Source organism: Schistocerca nitens, chromosome 2 (genome assembly GCF_023898315.1).
Source record: "Schistocerca nitens isolate TAMUIC-IGC-003100 chromosome 2, iqSchNite1.1, whole genome shotgun sequence".
Taxonomy (NCBI): Eukaryota; Metazoa; Arthropoda; class Insecta; order Orthoptera; family Acrididae; genus Schistocerca; species Schistocerca nitens.
The window spans coordinates 904,010,422-904,031,755 of NC_064615.1; the positions used below are offsets into that span (position 1 = coordinate 904,010,422).

At 42.4% G+C, this 21,334-nt stretch overlaps 1 protein-coding gene across 1 annotated transcript in view; it reads right to left on the bottom strand.

Annotated features, from left to right (window-relative positions):
* LOC126237215 (division abnormally delayed protein-like) overlaps positions 1-21,334 on the bottom strand; it is a 631,733-nt gene that overhangs the window by 172,089 nt on the left and 438,310 nt on the right. The gene's annotated exons all lie outside the window — the stretch shown is intronic.

A 21,334-nucleotide genomic window follows, 5' to 3' on the forward strand; every position in this document is an offset into this window, starting at 1 on the left:
ACAGGACTATACAACGACGTAAAATGGTACTACATGATTGAAATTCTCCGTAAAACAGGCGTAAGCTACAAGGTAGACGAGTAATATGCAGCGTGCAAGAAGGAAACGGGAACAATAAGAATGGGAGGCCAGGAACGAAGTGCCCGGTTTGAAAAGGATATAAGACAGAAAGTGCACACCTGGCAGGGAAGACTAAATGCAGACTTATACAGGTAAAATGGGCATTGCAGGCAAAAGAACTGCAGTAGTATCAAGCGTACGTCTCAATTCCAGGACGAAATTTCGGAGAATGTACGTTTGGAGCACAGGATTGTATGGAAGTGGATCATGGACTGTGGAAAAATCACAAATGAAGAGAATCGAAGAGTTTGAGACGTGGTGCTAGAGATGAATGTTGAAAGGAGAACGTTCTCCGCAGAACTGACGACGAAAGGAAAAATATGGAAAACGCTGACAAGAAAGACAAGATGATAGGACATGTATAAGGCATCAGGGTACAATTTCCATAGAACTAGAGGAACCAGCAGAGATAGAAACTGTAGGGAAAGACAGGGACTGGAATAACCAAAAAAAAAAAAAAAAAAATGTGCTCATCGTGTCTAAGTGAGATGAAGAGGTTGGCACAGCAGAGGAAGACGTGAAGGCCCCGCATCGAAGTACTCACACGACTGACGATAAAAAGTAAATAAACAGACCATCAGAAAGCCACCAGCGTGCAATATGTGCTGTACAACTTGTGTTTACGTATCGCTAACCCTTTTCTTTGCTTCCTAAAGCGACTGTTCGTTAGTCTGTGAGTAGCATCTCCGTTTTGCTGCCTGCAATTTTGACCAAGAGGGAAGTGCTCAGACTGAAAAAGGTGAAATCACAGAAAACGTGAATCTGTATGGCTGGCTCGCTGTGGGTTAGAACCATCTTTGCCCCTAATACTGAAAATAAACTGTTCAAACAGAAAATATACTGTACATTTCTTGTGTTTTCAGGATTAACATCGACGTTTCTGGGAAAAAAACGAATTGTCTGTATCAATACGGACCCTTAAACCACATATTATTTTTCTGCATACATGGTCCTAGCAGAAGAGTTAAAGTATACAATGAATGATTGCCAGCGAGACGGCATGTACAGGGTGCTCCATTGATCGTGACTGGGCCAAATATCTCACGAAATAAGCATCAAACGAAAAAACTACAAAGAATAAAACTCGTCTAGCTTGAAGGGGGAAACCAGATGGCGCTATGGTTGGCCCGCTAGATGGCGCTGCCATAGGTCAAACGGACATCAACTGCGTTTTTTTCAAATAGGAACCCCCATTTATTACATATTCGTGCAGTACGTAAAGAAATATGAATGTTTTAGTTGGACCACTTTTTTCGCTTTGTGATAGATGGCGCTGTAATAGTCAAACGTATAAGTACGTGGTATCACGTAACATTCCGCCAGTGCGGACGGTATCGTGTTGGTGTATGGCTATTGTGATCAAAATGCCCAACGGACGTGTGTTATGTATGCTGCTCGGTATACTGGACGACATAATCAAAGTGTCCGCAACATTCGCCGGATAGTTACGTTATTTAAGGAAACAGGAAGTGTTCAGGCACATGTGAAACGTCAACCACGACCTGCAACAAATTATGATGCCCAAGTAGGTGTTTTAGCTGCTGTCGCGGCTAGTCCGCGCATCAGTAGAAAACATATTGCACGAGAATCGGGAATCTCAAAAACGTTGATGTTGAGAATGCTTCATCAATATCGATTGCACCCGTACCATATTTCTATGCACCAGGAATTGCATGGAGACGACTTTGAACGTCGTGTACAATTCTGCCACTGGGCACAAGAGAAATTACGGGACGCGTTCTATTTAGCGACGAAGCGTCATTCACCAACAGCGGTAACGTAAAGTGGCATAATATGCACTATTGGGCAACGGAAAATCCACGATGGTTGCGACAAGTGGAACATCAGCGACGTTGGCGGGTTAATGTATGGTGCGGCATTATGGGAAGAAGGATAATTGTCCCCCATTTTATCGATGACAATCTAAATGGTGCAATATATGCTGATTTCCTACGTAATGTTCTACCGATGTTACTACAAGATGTTTCACTGCATGACGGAATGGCTATGTACTTCCAACATGATGGATGTCCGGCACATAGCTCACGTGCGATTGAAGCGGTATTAAATAGCATATTTCATGATAGGTGGATTGGTCGTCGAAGCACCATACCATGGCCCGCACGTTCACCGGATCTGACGTCCCCGGATTTCTTTCTGTGGGGAAAGTTGGAAGGATATTTGTTATCGTGATCCACCGGCAACACCTGACAACATACGCCAGCGCATTGTCAATGCATGTGCGAACATTACGGAAGGCGAACTACTCGCTGTTGAGAGGAATGTCGTTACACGTAAATGCATTGAGGTTGACGGACATCATTTTGAGCATTTAATGCATTAATGTGGTATTTACAGGTAATCGCGCTGTAACAGTATGCGTTCTCGGAAATGATAAGTTCACAAAGTTACATGTGTCACATAGGAACAACCGAAATAAAATGTTCAAACATACATACGCTCTGTATTTTAATTTAAAAAACCTACCTGTTTCCAACTGTTCGTCTAAAATTGTGAGCCATATGTTTGTGACTATTACAGCGCCATCTATCACAAAGCGAAAAAAGTGGTCCAACTAAAACATTCATATTTCTTTACGTACTACACGAATATGTAATAAAAAATGGGGGTTCCTATTTAAAAAAAACGCAGTTGATATCCGTTTGACCTATGGCAGGGCCATCTAGCGGGCCAACCATAGCGCCATCTGGTTTCCCCCTTCAAGCTAGACAAGTTCCGTTCTTTGTAGTTTTTTCGTTTGACGCTTATTTCGTGAGATATTTGGCCCGGTCACGATCAATGAACCACCCTGTATAGTCTGGACGGCGAAAGAAAATGGTTCAGAGCTGGCAGCGCTGTTGATTACGGGTATACTTTTTTCACTTGATACTAGGCCATTCGTACGCCTGTATCAAAGAGCTTAATTTTACCAAAAATTTTGCTTCTATATCTGTGAATTAATATTTCGTTTTGATAATAAAAAAATTAATACAATTAAAAGAAACGCTACTAGCGAGAATCGAACTACCGACTTCACGACTAATTCGAGGAGTGTTCAGAAGAAAAATTAGGAAACAACTCTGCGGGTAAAATTGAACTCTTTATTCAAAAGTAATCAACTGCCGAGCAAAGCTATCACACTGTTTCACGAGCTGAAGGATTCTCTGTTCCCAGAATTCCTGTGACAAACAGAAGCCAGTCCTCCATTGTGTCTTTCAATTCGTCGTTCGAGTTGAAGTGCTTCCCTTTGAGACTTCCTTTTTTTTCCGCGGACGAAACATAGAGGAATCGCATGGCGACATGTCTGCGATGTGGGGCGGATGCTCAAGCAACTCCCACCTGAAGCTGGTCATTACTGTTTGTGTGATGTGGGACACGTGTGTACGCGCATTATAGTAGAGCAGAATCGGTCCCTCCGTGAGCGGCCCAGCCTGTTTGCCCTTGATGGGCTTGCGCAGGCTACGGGGTATCTTAAAGTACGCGTCACTGTTAATGGTTTTTCCGTGCTCGAGGAATTCAATGAGTACCGGACTCGGACATGGAAAAGCGCGGTGAGCATCACCTTACCTGGTGTGCGTACAGCTTTAAATATTTTGGAGGCAGGCGACGCCGCTTACGTCCATTGCCTAAATGTCTCACTGCTCCATCGCAAAGCAGGATATGCAAAATTCAACCGGTTTGATTGTTACTATGCTTCGTACATTTTCATTTGAACACTCCTTATAGATTAATACATGACACTAGCTTGGTAGTAAAGGATGTTGTGTGCAACATTGGCTCTGTTTCAAATAGTGCACATCATGACATAAGTTCATGGCTTGTAGAAAATAAACTAACACTAAATCACAGTTGTTGTTGTTGTGGTCTTCAGTCCTGAGACTGGTTTGATGCAGCTCTCCATGCTACTCTATCCTGTGCAAGCTTCTTCATCTCCCAGTACCTACTGCAACCTACATCCTTCTGAATCTGCTTAGTGTATTGATCTCTTGGTCTCCCTCTACGATTTTTACCCTCCACGCTGCCCTCCAATGCTAAATTTGTGATCCATTGATGCCTCAAAACATGTCCTACCAACCGATCCCTTCTTCTAGTCAAGTTGTGCCACAAACTTCTCTTCTCCCCAATCCTATTCAATACCTCCTCATTAGTTACGTGATCTACCCACCTTATCTTCAGCATTCTTCTGTAGCACCACATTTCAAAAGCATCTATTCTCTTCTTGTCCAAACTGGTTATCGTCCATGTTTCACTTCCATACATGGCTACACTCCATACAAATACTTTCAGAACGACTTCCTGACACTTAAATCTATACTCGATGTTAACAAATTTCTCTTCTTCAGAAACGATTTCCTTGTCATTGCCAGTCTACATTTTATATCGTCTCTACTTCGACCATCATCAGTTATTTTGCTCCCTAAATAGCAAAACTCCTTTACTACTTTAAGTGTCTCATTTCCTAATCTAATCCCCTCAGCATCACCCGATTTAATTTGACTACATTCCATTATCCTCGTTTTGCTTTTGTTGATGTTCATCTTATATCCTCCTTTCAAGACACTGTCCATTCCGTTCAACTGCTCTTCCAAGTCCTTTGCTGTCTCTGACAGAATTACAATGTCATCGGCGAACCTCAAAGTTTTTACTTCTTCTCCATGAATTTTAATACCTACTCCGAATTTTTCTTTTGTTTCCTTTACTGCTTGCTCAATATACAGATTGAATAACATCGGGGAGAGGCTACAACCCTGTCTCACTCCTTTCCCAACCACTGCTTCCCTTTCATGCCCCTCGACTCTTATAACTGCCATCTGGTTTCTGTACAAATTGTAAATAGCCTTGCGCTCCCTGTATTTTACCCCTGCCACCTTCAGAATTTGAAAGAGAGTATCCCAGTTAACGTTGTTAAAAGCTTTCTCTAAGTCTAGAAATGCTATAAACGTAGGTTTGCCTTTTCTTAATCTTTCTTCTAAGATAAGTCGTAAGGTCAGTATTGCCTCACGTGTTCCAACATTTCTACGGAATCCAAACTGATCTTCCCCGAGGTCCACTTCTACCAGTTTTTCCATTCGTCTGTAAAGAATCCGTGTTAATATTTTGCCCTGTGACTTATTAAACTGATAGTTCGGTAATTTTCACAACTGTCAACACATGGTTTCTTTGGGATTGGAATTATTATATTCTTCTTGAAGTCTGAGGGTATTTCGCATGTCTCATACATCTTGCTGACCAGATGGTAGAGTTTTGTCAGGACTGGCTCTCCCAAGGCCGTCAGTAGTTCTAATGGAATGTTGTCTACTCCGGGGGCCTTGTTTCGACTCAGGCCTTTCAGTGCTCTGTCAAACTCTTCACGCAGTATCTTATCTCCCATTTCATCTTCATCTTCTTCCATTTCCATAATATTGTCCTCAAGTACATCGCCCTTGTATAAACCCTCTATATACTCCTTCCACCTTTCTGCCTTCCCTTCTTTGCTTAGAACTGGGTTGCCATCTGAGCTCTTGATATTCATACAAGTGGTTCTCTTCTCTCCAAAGGTCTCTTTAATTTTCCTGTAGGCAGTATCTATCTTACCCCTAGTGAGACAAGCCTCTACATCCTTACATTTGTCCTCTAGCCATCCCTGCTTAGCCATTTTGCACTTCCTGTCGATCTCATTTTTGAGACGTTTGTATTCCTTTTTGCCTGCTTCATTTACTGCATTTTTATATTTTCTCCTTTCATCAATTAAATTCAATATTTCTTCTGTTACCCAAGGATTTCTATTAGCCCTCGTCTTTTTACCTACTTGATCCTTTGCTGCCTTCACTACTTCATCCCTCAGAGCTACCTGAACAGTCCAAATTTCTAGGAGTTCAGATAGATAGTAAACTGTCGTGGAAAGCCCACGTTGAGGATCTTGTTCAAAGACTTAATGCTGCCATTTTTACTATTGGAACGGTATCTGAAGTGGGTGACAGTTCACACGAAAAGTAGTTTACTTTGCTTATTTTCATTCGCTTTTGTCGTATGGTATTATATTTTGGGGTAACTCTTCCCATTCTCAAAGGATATTTTTGGCTCAGAAACGGGCAGTTCGGGCAATAAGTGGTGGAAGTTTGCGAACCTCTTGTCGACCGCTGTTCACGAGTCTGGGTATTTTGACATTGGCCTCTCAATATATACATTCTTTACTGTCGTTTCTTGTTAACAAGATCAGCTTATTCCGAAGAATTTGCAGCTTTTACTCAGTCAATACTAGGCAGAAATCCAATCTGCTTTTGGATTGCACTTCCTTGACTCCTATGTAGAAAGATGTGCAATATACTGCTACATCCATTTACAATAAGCTACCACAAGAATTCAAAACTCTTAGCAGTAATCCACGCGCTTTCAAATCGAAACTAAAGAGTTCACTCTTTCTGTTCTGTCGAGGAGTTCCTTGAACATTTAAGCTGATTCCTATGTTATATTGTTGATTGTGTTGACATGAACTTTTGGCCTGTCTTTTTTGGGTTCATAAGCATTTTCTTTTATCTGTTACCGCTTTTATATTGTAATTTAATGTACCGACACGTTCTATGACCTTGGAGATTTGCTCCTCAATTTGATCCTACGGAACTTGGCATGTAAAATAAATTCATACTGGCGATTTCATCTCTCCTCAGATCTTGACGCAGAAATGTAAACAAAATCGCGTTTCGTGATTGGTCGTGACATACATGCAAAACAAGCAACGCCAATCCCATATTTAATTGTCAGGATCTTCTCTTGCCTTATGATTCTTTTTTGTTTTGTTTTGTTTTTAAGGAAAGGGGTACATATCCCATTTTTAACATATTCTTTTGTTTCTTTGTTCAATGTCATTTTGCTTTTTGATGGGACGATATACGCAACCCCGGCATTCTCCTTACAGTCGGGGAAACCCCGCTTTAAATCTTCAGCTTGTAACTCAGCTCTGTGACGCCCTCGAGGCACGTCTTCAACTCGTGGCAGCGTGTTGCGGTGTAAAAATACGTACAGCCTTGTCACAGGGCAGAGAGTTTACTTGGGGCCGCAAGCCATAAACAAACGAAAGCTGCCGGTAGCCGGGGGGACAAGCAGAGGCTGCAGCAGCAGCAGCAGCGCCCGGGTCTGGAGAGGGGAATCCCCGTGAGGTGGGGGGGGGGGGGGGAGCGGACAGAGGGCAGCACTCAGCGCGCCAGATAAGACACTGAGGACTGACCCGCCGCCCTGCTTATCGCTGCCTGCCCAGCACAACTAATTACCGGCCGACCGCAGCGGACAGGTACGGCAGTAGCCCGCTGCCAGCTGCGTTCACTGTGCTGACTGTCTCACGAGGAATAGTTACCACTGTAGGGGGTGACCATATAGACTACTTCGAATAACACATTCCGTACAACGTGTGTTCAGTTTCTACTTGTTACGGAGATAAGTTTTCATTCCTCGTGTCGGTACTCCATTTCCTTCAGGTTTATACAGGGTCTCTCTCCTAAGAGTCGTCAGATGCGTTTTCTCTAGTGCTTCAGCAAATATTTGCAATTTCGTTTTTGCAACGTGTAGCTGGAGTCGGCTCAAACAAATAGTGCTCGCCACGTCTCGAGTGGCGCCCAGTGTCCTCGGAAAGCGTCGGTTTTGTTCCCCGTTAAAAACAAAACTATTTTCATACCCAGTCGATAAAGCGGTCCCAGATTAGTCAAGCATGCAGCGCTAATGAAAAGGGGGAAGGCCATAGACACGGCCAACCGATTCGGCTCAAATTTGGCAGGTCACATGTGTGAAACCTAAAACGAAGGATTTCAAGATATTTTGGCTCAAGACCCTCCCGTTTTTGAGAAAATCACCCCTAAAGGTTATGATTAGCAATCGACTCAAAATTGACGGCATCGATAGATCATTGGAAATGACCATTTTTCATCATCAGGTGTGGGTTCCCCAAGCGCATACTTTTCCAGAACTCGACGAAAGAAACTTTTACAACGGTCGCTTATGTACTCAGATGGTAAACGCTTTTCGCGGAGAGCGCCAATAGCAGCCGGCACGCTAGCTCAGCGTGTTCGGTCAGAGGGTTACCTGCCCTCTGTAATAAAAAACTGAGTGAATGGATCAAGCATCATGCGACGTCTGTCCCGAACAAATACAACTAACAAAACGACATAAAAGAAGCACAACGGCCAAGGTAATTGGCTGGGAAGCGGAGAACCCAGGTTCGAATCTCGAGGAAACTGTACGGTTTTCATTTTTTTAAATTGTAGTTTTCAAAATGGCTCTAAGCACTATGGAACTTAACATCTGAGTTCATCAGTCTCCTAGACTTAGAACTACTTAAACCTAATTAACCTAAGGACATCATACACATCCAGGCCCGAGGCAGGATTCGAACCTGCAACCGTATCAGCAGCGCGGTTCCGGACGGAAGCGCCTAGAACCACTCGGCCACAACGGCCGGCAAATTGTAGTTTTTCGTATCAGAATTCGTAGGGATCGGAGGGTTTACAATGATATCGTGCGCAACTCAACAGGGAATAATAACAGTAATAAGGTAGGCAAACTAATTTCCCAAACGACGTGAATTAGTAAATAATTAAACTGTTAACCCTTGTCACATGAAAACAACTCCGAGTAAGAGTTGCTGCGAATTCCTCACGAGGGACCACAGATAGCGCACCGCGCGACGCTTGTTTACAGCGAGGCGCGGAACAGAATGCACGCGGGGAGAGTTATGTTGCACCGGTTGCCTGTTCGTCACATCATAGTTGTGAACCTCAAAGACCGAGGGTGTCCAGCACGAACCTTATAGAAGTCACTGGGAAAGAGTTGTTTTCCGTCATTAAGCTGCTGCGGACTTCGAGGACACACGTAACGATTTTTCGTCGTTAATCCGCCGAATAAAATGTGTTTTGTGAAAGAATACAGTGATCTTCCGTAAGTAACATGACTTGTACGGTATGTAGTTTGAAGTAATTATCTCGTAGTCGGGAACCTGTTACAGACGACGGCAAGCGGGATTTTACCGACACTGTGTTTTGGTTTGTAAAAGTGTTGCAAGACAGATGTATTATCAATCCACTACCGGAAGCAGGCAGTTCTGTTTCTCGGCGTTCCAGATTCATAGGAGCGGTTATCATCGAGCGATTTTTGGAGCTGACGAACGAAATGACTTTTGTTGATACGAAAACGTGTACCATGAAGGCGTAGCAGGTGATTGAGTGGAAGATATCACGACTAGTCAATCGCACAACGGTCATAATACTCTGGAAATGTCCATCGTCGGTGGCAATCTGTGCTTCATCTGTTCCCGATGAGTATTACGAACCAGTTACTAAACGACTGAACTACGGTGCTATATCCTTGGATGTAAAAGTAAAGGCTGTGGCATTAGCCAGGAATCATCCAAATTGGAATCTACAAACACTGCAAAAGAATGGAGCAGCAACAGCTCTGAAAAGGAAGGAGGACCTAAAATTGTGGGAAAATGATATCGTTAAATGAGGGGCAAGATACGACAAATACCAGGCCGTAAATAAATGGACATGCGAGAGATTTGTCGATCTCGTCGTCGTAACGAGAATGCAACAACGAGAATACTCCAGTAGTGGGCTGCAGGTGCAGCACTTCAATATACGGCCAACGAGGATTTTACGTTTGCTGCATCATTTTCTTGGGCAAGGAATTTCAAATCGGAATATAAAATTCGTCGACGACACGTCACTAAATACGTCTCCCACAAGGAGGCAGAAAGTGGCAGCTCTTTTCAGCACGCAAACGGCGTCACTTATGACCGGCTGTAATCGTGATTACATGATCAACACCGATCAAACACAATGCCAGTATCGGGTGAACATTCGACGCACGTTCGCGCATAGAAAAACGAACCCTTGTCGCATTTGGTTGAGAAAAAAAAAACTAACATTCGAACAAGGCGCAATATACCGCCACAGCCTCTGGAAAAGTGTTGCCTAAGGTTTTCCTGTGTTTACAAGAGACGAATGTTACATTTGGTCCTCGGGTTATAGAGTAGGTCAATCGCTTAACCGACTCGTTGAAAATGTTTACATGACTTGCTCAAAAAATGTTCAAATGTGTGAAATATTATGGGACTTAACTGTTAAGGTCATCGGTCCTTAAGCTTACACACTACTTAACCTAAATTATCCTAAGGACAAACACACACACCCACGCCCGAGGGAGGACTCGAACCTCCGCCGGGACCAGCCGCACAGTCCATGACTCTGCGCCTGAGACCGCTCGGCTAATCCCACGCGGCCATTACTTGCTCCAGATCCGGGAAATTGACAAATGCGACTTACAGAAAATTTCTTGAGAACGTATTAAAACTATACGTTGCTGATAACAAGTTTTGTCTAATACTGGATCCCTGGTGTGGACAAACTAATGTATGGTACTGTGTTTATAGACGACGAGGGTCAACCGACGCGCACGGTAAAAGTAATACCGCCAAACTGCACACCTGTGTGCCAGCCGTGTGATGTTTATTTCTATTACTTTTGAATGCATTATGGGAACAGCAGTGATCAATGTCTTATAAATACCGCGCGACTGCTACGGTCGCAGGTTCGAATCCTGCCTCGGGCATGGATGTGTGTGATGTCCTTAGGTTAGTTAGGTTTAAGTAGTTCTAAGTTCTAGGGGACTGATGACCACAGATGTTAAGTCCCATAGCGCTCAGAACCATTTGAACCATTTTGTCTTATAAATAATTACTACTAAAAACAGTCTTGATCACGATTTATTTAACAAGGTGACCGGTTTCGACCACTACTGTGGTCATCTTCAGACCATTGAGTAGGAACCTCTTTCTGTTGGAGAATCACTACTCACAAGTGATTCTCGAACAGAAAGAGGTTCCTACTCAATGGTCTGAAGATGACCACAGTAGTGGTCGAAACCGGTCACCTTGTTAAATAAATCGTGATCAAGACTGTTTTTAGTAGTAATTGTTTATTTCAATCACCAGGATAAAAACTTATGTCGAGGCTTCAGAATTACTATGTGCTTCTGAAACCCAGCGGAAATTGCACAATCCCACGGATGCAATAACTATTCAAGGCATAATTTATAAACAACTTTCAGCACCGATTTTTCAGGCAATGATACGTATTCGTGGTTCAAATGGTTGAAATTGCTCTGAGCACTATGGGACTTAACTTCTAAGGTCATCATTCCCCTAGAACTTAGAACTACTTAAACCTAAGCACATCACACACATCCATGCCCGTGGCAGGATTCGAACCTGCGACCGTAGCGGTCGCGCGGTTCCAAACTGTAGCGCCTAGAACCGCTCGGCCACCTCGGCCGGCCGTATTCGTGGTACACATCAGAATTAATTCCCGGAAAACGCATATTTTAAATGTAAACAAAGTTTCTTTTCCGCCGACTCTTTGGAAGGAATAGTGTAGCTGTCGAAAGATTGCATTCATTAGATGTTCTTGGTGTCGCGAGTATATTTGTTTCGAATATTTATATGACGAGTACCATCCATCTAGTTGTTCGAAGAAGTGAGGACACACAACAGTGATTGGAAGAGCCATTGTAATGTGACCAGGAGTAACATTTTAGTTGTTTACTATCCCAAGAGGTTTGAGAAATTTATTTGCCTAACTTTTTATCATTCTTTGTTGATATACTTAACTTATTAACTCTCCTATCCCTATAAATTGAGATACGGAAAAATACAAACGAGGAGAACTACATCCGCTAGGCTTCCTCGAGGTTCGATCCCGGGTTCTCCGCTTCCCAGCCAGTTACCTTGGCCGTTGCGCTATCGGCGAGCTTGGCGAAAAAGCGTTTACGATGGGGGGGGGGGGGGGGGCGGCGGCATAAGGGGCACTTGTAAAAGTTTCTTTCCACGACTTCTGGAAAAGTGCGAGTTTGCGGACCCCACATATGATGATAAAAATGCTCTATTTATAATTATCCATCGATCCCGTCTATTTTGAGACGACGGCTCATCATAACCTTTAGGGGTGCTTTTCTCAAAAACGGGAGGGTGTTGAGCCAAAATATCTTAAGGGTCCTTCGTTTTAGGTTGTACACAGGCGACCTACCAAATTTGAGCCGAATCGGTTGGCCGTGTCTTAGGTCTTCCCCTCGTGACTCGCTGCTGGATTGCTGTTTATATTTCGTATTTTACTGTCTCTGTTAATACATATCGATAAAACAAATATCGCACAAGACCAGTCTGGGACCTAGCTATCGAATGGATACGTAAAATTCCGCTATAAAAGTCATTTTGTTTGCAATGGGGAACAAACTGGCGATTTCCGTCAAGAATGGCACCGCATGATCACATTCCACATTATTACGAAGTGTCGCTTTCACATTCTGTGGAACAAGTATTAATGAAAGGTAATGTAATGTAATGAAAGACATGAGCATTGACTACAATTACACGATGCATAAACGAAATTCCAAATATCTGCTGAAGCGCCATAGAAAATTCACCTGACGACTTTGAGAGAGACACTGTATCTCGACAGTCATTTTTCGACATGAAAGCATCTATCCGCTCGCTCGTCGAACTTTCTTGTGCGACATATTACCGCCAGATTTGAATCACAAATAACTGCGAGACTAATAACGCGCAAACAGTTGGTGATCTCACAAAGGATAGATCACGTCTGCACGTGTTTGTCGCGTAGTATGTGTTTTGCATGTGAGGCCATCGTACCAGGGTAGGCACATGAGCGTGACTATTACGAGTTAGTTTTGTGTAAAGTTATAAATCAGAGCACCGTCGAAATGCGTTTTGTTTGGACACTAAATCCGGTGCCATCACGAAGAGCGTGCGGAGCATTACTAGTACCCAAAGTGAGATAATAAAAATATCCGCCAAAATGTATGTGAAAATCGGTATGAAATTTGAAGCTACAAAATAATGAAAGGTGCCGTCGCATATCACTCGTATTGTACTCGAAATAATAGAAAACGAAAGTCAGAGGAAGACTCGCGTCGAAAAGAATCCAAAAAATACCTGGAAAGTCCTGTGAAAAGGGAATGCCAGAGCTACGGGCAGTGTCGAAAAGGAAATGGAATCACAACGCGAAGAGATTACGTAGCTGGCCCAACGGGCACATAGCGGCCAGTGACAGTCCAAACATGTGATTTATGTGTTCTGTAACAATCATACAACTCTGGGTAACCCTCGTATTACAGAGAGTGATAGTTAAATTATATATAAGTACGAAATAACTGTTATGATTTTATCGCGACGTGGCCACAAAAATCTCCTGCTCGTACCCGAATTGCACACACAGAAACTTTTTAATTTCTAGGCGTGCAGTTGTGTTTGAGTTTGCGTAATTGAATTTTTCTATTGTGATTTGATTGTACTGAATTGTGTAAGCATGCCGCATATGCTGATATAGCACATGTGTATGAATTTTGTAAAGGAAATTCTATTGATACCTGTGCAGAATACGGCACACGGTTTCCTAACTGCAGAGTATCAGATTCAATAGTGTTTTACTCATGCTCTCGTTAAACTGCGTGAGAATTCTCCAGTGCCCAGCAGTTATATCTCATTAGACATTGCAAACGAACAGAGTGGATGAAGTAGAAGCAATTATTTGATTGGTAAAGCGTAGTCCTCCAATAAGAACGCAGAGAATTTCTACACGTAGCGATGCTCCACATACAAGAATATGGCGGACATGACGCATCCACGGTCTCTATCCTAATAATGTTCATTCAACACCTTCAAAGTTATACGGATGGAATTTGTCGTTGATTAATTAATCCCATTAATATCTTTTGTTGATGAAGTCACTTTCATTCGTGACGTTATCAATAACATTCCCAACTCACGTCAGTCGTCTGACGAGAACCTACATGACTCTGTAGACACATTTTCAGCAACGCTTCTTTAGAACCATAAATGTGTGATGTGGTAAGACAGACAATCAATTGACTAGGCATGTTGTGTTATCGCATGGTCTTGCGGTGCCCCGTTATCTACGCAGACTTTCTCGAAAACGAGCTTCCAGCATTACTGGAAGACGTTCCTTTGGCCACAAGGAAGGGTATTCATCCAGCATGGCGCGACCCCTCCACATTCAAATCGTCAGGTGACACATCATCGAAACCTGGCATTTTCCGATAGATGGATCAGCAGTAATGGTCTCAATTCCTGGCCACCAAGGACTCTGACCTTCCCCCTTAGATTTTTGTCTGTTGAGATGGTTGAAAGGCGAAGTCTACAAAGAAAAAGTCAACACGAGAGATGAGTAATTGAACAATGAATAAATTTTCACCTGCCACGATCACTAAAATCATTTATTCATATAGATGATCGGTTTCGGCAATTCTCTGTTGCCATCTTCGGATCCATGTTTACATCATAACACAATCTTCTCCTTCCGTACAGGAAGTGGTGCTATGTAATGTATGTCCATGTTGGTATTGGGAGCTATACTAGAAGTCGGAATATCAGTTTTAAAACAATAGCTATGAACACACATATTATTGCGTCAGCTACAAGTGCTCACACTCACCAATGCTTTACAACTGACACATTCCTCGTGATTCAAACACCTAAGTACATCAGATGGTGCAGTAGTCGTACAAATCAATACTATCATCTTACATTAGATTAAGGCATGTATCTATTATTCCATACCATCATATACGCCTAAATTATCATCATAACATATAAGCCAAGTCAGTATTCTACATTTAAAAAACTTGTCTGCAAAATCATGTGGAACATCCATAAAACGTAATTTATACATAAACCTTTTTGTGTCGCTTCAGAAAATTACAAAAAATTATAAACATTCTTAATAGTCCTCTACCAAATTTTACAATACACAAAATTACTACCAATACGAAAAGATATAACCACTTAAAAGCTCTCTATGTAAAGCTAATGGTGTCATATGTAGGTTCGTTTTAACGCACCCAGGAAGAGCTCAGTATCTACAGACACAGATATGACATTTCATCAAGCATACATTCAAGTTCTGTGTTCTAACGATGGAGCTATTTAACGTATGTGCTTCTGTTTTCCAAGACAACACGTCACTCGAGGTCTAGGTGGAATCTCGTCACCTGACCTCTATGTGGAATCTAATCACAAACATTAAATAGCTCCGTTGTTGGTACACATACGTATTCTTGATGAAATATCATATCTGTACTTGTAGATATCGAGCTATTCCTGGGTGTATTAAAATCAATCTACATATGATACCATTAGCTGTACATAGAGAGCTTTTAAGTGGTTATATGTTGTAGTATTGTTTGTGATTACGTTTAAAAAAATGTTTAAATGGCCCTGAGCACTATGGGACATAACATCTGTGGTCATTAGTCCCCTAGAACTTAGAACTACTTAAACCTAACTAACCTAAGGACATCACACACATCCATGCCCGAGGCAGGATTCGAACCTGCGACCGTAGCAGTCACGCGGTTCCGGACTGAGCGCCTTAACCGCGAGACTACCGCGGCCGGCTGTGATTACGTATACAGAAAAATTTGGTAAAGAACCAATAAGAACGTTTGTTAAATTTTTTAAAATGATATAAAATAATTATGTGTAAATTACGTTTTATGAATGTTGCACATGATTTTGCAGACTTTTTTTTAATGTAGGCTCCTGAGTTGGCTTATATGTTATGATATGTGATTGTGTGGAATAACAGGTGCATACTTTAATCAAAATGGTTCAAATGGCTCTGAGCACTATGGGACTCAACTGCTGTGGTCATTAGTCCCCTAGAACTTAGAACTACTTAAACCTAACTAACCTAAGGACATCACACACATCCATGCCCGAGGCAGGATTCGAACCTGCGACCGTAGCAGTCACACGGTTCCGGACTGCGCGCCTAGAACCGCGAGACCACCGCGGCCGGCGCATACTTTAATCTAATGTAACATAATAGTATTGATTTGTACTACTGCTGCGCCATCTGATGTACTTAGGTCTATGTATCACTAAGAATGTTTACGCTGGGATCAGAAGGTTGTAAAGTGGTGGTGAAAGTCAGCACTTGTAGTTGACGCAATACTATGTGTATACCTCAGGGTATCAAAATGGTTCAAATGGCTCTGAGCACTATGCGACTTAACTTCTGAGGTCATCAGTCGCCTAGAACTTAGAACTAATTAAACCTAACTAACCTAAGGACATCACACACATCCATGCCCGAGGCAGGATTCGAACCTGCGACCGTAGCGGTCACGCGGTTCCAGACTGAAGCGCCTTTAACCGCACGGCCACACCGGCCGGCCTCAGGGTATCAACATGGTCATAAATTGTATAGCACCACTTACTGTACTGAAGGAGAAGATCGTGCACTGATGTAAACATAAATCCGAAGATAGCAACAGAGAATTGCCGAAACTGGTTATCTATATGAATAAATGATGTTAGGGATCTAGACAGTTGAAAATATATTTAGTGTTCACAGCACTACAGATCGCCCCCATGTTTGAAGTGTTTATAGATGAATAAGTGGTTGTTCGCTTTACGGATAATAGCACCCTTATAAGTGAATGCTAAGGCGACCTCGGAAGAAGGAAAAGGAGGAAGACTGGGTTTAACGTCCCGTCGACGTCAAGGTCAATAGTAACGGAGCACAGGCCCGGGATGTGTCAAGGATGGGGAAGGAAAATGGCCGTGCCCTTTCAAAGGAACCCCCCGGCATTTTCCTGGAGCGATTTAAGGAAATCACCGAAAACCTGAAGCTGGATGACCGAATGCATGTCGTCCTCCCAAATGCGAGTACGGTGTGCTAACCACTGCGCCACCTGCTCGGTGCAACCTCAGGAGAGAAATACGTTGTGTTGTCAACAGCACAGTAAACTGTATAGAAGTCTGAGCTGGAATTCATGAAAATTAACTCTGAATTTATTCATTTGCTTTTCTTCACGTCTCCTATTGTTTGGACTACATTCTAACAGCTGTGTCTTTGTAACAAATAAAAAATGTTATATGGAATGTTTCACCTGAATTAGTCTATACTGTCAGCTCCTAAAATATTTTTTGTTCCTACTGAAACAGCCAGAATGCTAGGTGTGGTGCCGTCCGCAGAGTGAGGTCTCTCGTAAAGGTACCAAAAGTAAAGAAACGCTGCCACTCGCGCACAAACGAATTGGAGAAGTCGGCGTCGACACGGCCCAAGTGTTTCCTTACACCGCCGCAGCCGCCGAAAGTTATTTATGTCCGAGAGCACAGTGCCATTCAGTCCACTCTCTATGTACGAGTAATAGCCGAGTATCTATGTAATCAGTGACCATTCGTAATCATAGCTTACGACAACAGTATCGTCTTACAACAGATACGGCTGCTTGCGAGTAGAACAATTATTCAGAACTTTATAAAAATCATTGTACTTTGATGTGAAACAATCATTCTGCACGACGAAATGGTCGCCGCAGTTTTCGGGAAGAAGTAGAAAACTGACCTTCAAACTCACTTCCACAGTCACCTCAGGATTTCTAGTACGTTCTTCGTCGCACTTCCTTCTCCAGTGTACAAAGATTACCGACTATACGAACTATCCCGATATTAGACTATTTTTATTTTCTTTTTATTGGGCTATTACGCCACCAATGTAGTAGGCTACTTCGTTAACGTTATTAATTTAAACGCACCAGTGAGGGTAATGGACAAAAAATGACTTTTGTAAGCGGTACACTAAAATTATTTACATTAACAATTCGATCCAAACTTACCCTTACAAGCACAGTAGTTTCGTAGTCAGAATGTCTGAAGAATACAACTACTTTTTTTGTGCTGTTAAAATTTACAAAATTGTTGGGAACAATTTTCAGAAACTTCAGTTTTACAATTTGTAAGTGCTAGACGAAGCCGGTGGCGTAATAGAGCCAGTCAGTGAAGACCAAGCAAGGTCGCCAGTGGGAAATAATTCGTGCTAATATTTGTACAGTGATGAGAGAGAGTGCCATGAACAACATGCTAGAGATGGTTAGGTTAGGTTAGTGTTGTTTAACGTCCCGTTGACAACGAGGTCATTAGAGACGGAGCGCAAGCTCGGGTTAGGGAAGGATGGGGAAGGAAATCGGCCGTGCCCTTTCAAAGGAACCATCCGTAGTTGCCTGAAACGATTTAGGGAAATCACGGAAAACCTAAATCAGGATGGCTGGAGACGGGATTGAACCGTCGTCCTCCCGAATGCGAGTCCAGTGTGCTAACCACTGCGCCACCTCGCTCGGTCAACATGCTAGAGATCCTGACCGGTTGGGTATGAGTGTGGTAGTGGAGGTGCGTTCGAAGGTCACTTTTGTACGAGTATGTTTTTGGCGAATAACTCGAAAACTACGGCCCTTGGCGAAAGCATACCTCAGTACAAAATTAACTACATTAAAGTTCCTACAATGAAAATCTATATTGCAGATTGCATAAAACCAAAGCGGTAGGGGCAGCTGAGACACCCAGTAGACAAGCATCATTGACATCGATCTGCAGCAGGATTCTGAAACATGCACTGTGCTCAAACATTATGATATACCTCGAAGACAACGATATACTGACACACAATCAGCACAGATTCAGAAAACAGCGTTCTTGTAGTACACTAGTGGCTCTTTATTCACACGAAACAATGAGAGCTATCAACAGAGAATCAAGTTGATTCCATATTACTAACCTACGAAAGGCATTAAGTGATGTTTTTGCACAAGCAGTTTCCCATCAAACTGGAATCATCACGTAGAAAATGTATGGGGAAGGCGAATCACAGACTGCGTTTTATTGGCAGAACACTTTGAAGATGCAATAAGTGTACTAAAGAGGCTGCATCACTAAGCTTCCGTGCAGGTGAACACAACCTGTTTTTCTTACTGCTCGCTTTTGTGCAGTCACTACTTTCTTCCTAAGTTGTGTGTTCCCCACTACAGATGTTATGTAAGTAGTTAGTCCTCGAAAATACAATAAATGTGTTAGAAAGTTGATACGTTTGTCTCCAAGACTAGGAATTATACGAAGAGCAAATTTAGCTGAACTTAACTGTTTCAGCAGTTCAGTAACATGCTTCTTTCATGGATACGTACACCCAAAAATTTAGAGCATTCTACTCCGACTCCTGTTCATGAGCTACGTCAGTTGTTGGAAAGGCTCTGTCGCAAAAAACTGAATTAGTGTTTTTTCTCCACTTATCGATAGGGCACAGATGCCCAGCAAGGGCGTTCGCAGAATTATTTAAAATGGGATCGCTAGACTCGTCCGATAACTGTTGTTCATGTGTCTTCAATCCAAAGATTGGTTTGATGCAGGTTTCCATATTAATCTCCCCTGTGCAAGATGCTTCATCTCCGAGTAACTACTGTAACTTATATCCTTCTGAATCTGCTTGCTAAATTCATCTCTTAGTCTCCCTTTTCTATTTTTACCCCCCCCCCCCCACACACACACACACATACACACACCTCCCTCCAATACTAAATCATTGATTCCTCGACGTCTCAGAATGTGTACTATCACTCGATCCCTTCTTCTTGACAGATTGTGCAACAAATTTGTTTTTTCCCCAATTCTGTTCAGTAAATCCCCATTAGTTATCTAACCATCTATTTTTCAGCATTCCGCTGTAGCACCATATTTCAAAAGTTTCCATTATCTTCTTGTCTAAACTGTTTATCGTCTATGTTTCACTTCCATATATGGGTAAACTCCATAAAATACTTTCAGAAAAGATAACAAACATTTAAATCGATATCCGATGTTAACAAATTTCTGTTCCTCTGAAACGCTTTCCTTGCCATTGCTAGCCTACATTTTATATCATCTCTACTTCGGCCCGCATCAGTTATTTTGCTGCCCAAATAACAAAACTTGGGTACTGGTTTAGGTCTCTCGTTTACTAAACTAGTTCCCTCATCATCACCTGACTTAATTCAACTACTATCCTTATTTTGCTTTTGTTGATGTTTATCTTACATCCTATTTTCACTTCAACTGCTCTTCCGATTGCTTTGCTGTCTCTGACAGGATTACAGTGCCAACGGCAAACCACAAAATTTTTATTTCTTCTCCCTGAACTTTAATACCTTCTCCAAAGTTTTCTTTCGTTTCCTTTGTAGCTTGGTCAATGTACGGAGTGAATAACTTGGTCAATGTACGGAGTGAATAACATGGGCAATAGGCTACAACTGTGCCTCACTCCACTGTCAACGACCGCTTCCCTTTCAGGCCCTTCGACTTTTATAATTGCCGTCTGCTTTCTGTACAAGTTGTAAATAGCTTTTCGCTCCCTGTGTTCTACGCCCGCTATCTTCAGAATTTCAAACAGAGAATCCCAGTCAACACTGTTAAAAGCTTTCTATAAGCCTACAAATGCTATAAATGTAGGTTTGCCTTTCTTTATGTATCTTCTGAGATGTCATAGAGTCACTATTGCCTCACGTGTTCCTACATTTCTCTCGAATTCAAACTGATCTTCCTTGAGATCGACTTCCGCCGCTTTTTCCATTCCTCTGTAAAGAATTTATGTTGTTATTTTGCAACCCTGACTTATTAAACTAATAGTTTGGTAATATTCACACCTGACAGCATGTTTGTTTTTTATTTGAATTATTACATTCTTCTTGAAGTTGGAGAGTATTTCGCCTGTCTCACGAATCTTGCACACCAGACAGAAGAGTTCTGTCGTGGCTGGCTCCTCCTCAGCTATCAGTAGTTCTGACGGAATGTCGTCTACTCCCTGGGGCTTTGTTTCGGTTTTGGTCTTCCAGTGCTCTGTTACAATCACAATTCTAGATAACATTATTGGGAATTAGCGATCTGTCAGTTAAGAAAAATTAGTAAAAAGCAGTCTCGATCGCACCGATAGTTATTACAAATACTACCGGTTTCGGTCTCTAAAAGCAGGCCATCTCCAGATAATGCACCATCCGGCTAATGATGATGACGCTTGGAACAGCTGTGCCGACACCAGTCGCGACTGTCTTTTACTAATTTTATTCTCTCAAATTCTTCTAGCAGTATCACGTTTCCCATCTGAATTTCATCTACGTCCTCTTCCATTTCTATAATATTGTCTTCAAGTTGATCTCCCTTCTATAAACCCTCTGTATACTCTTTCTACCAATCAGCTTTCCCTCTTCGGAGACGGCCGCTGTGGACGAGCGGTTCTAGGCGCTTCAGTCCGGAACCGCGCTGTTGCTACGGGCGCAGCTTCTAATCCTGCATGGGCATGGATGTGTGTTGTGTCCTTATGTTAGTTACGTTTCAATACTAAGTCTAGGG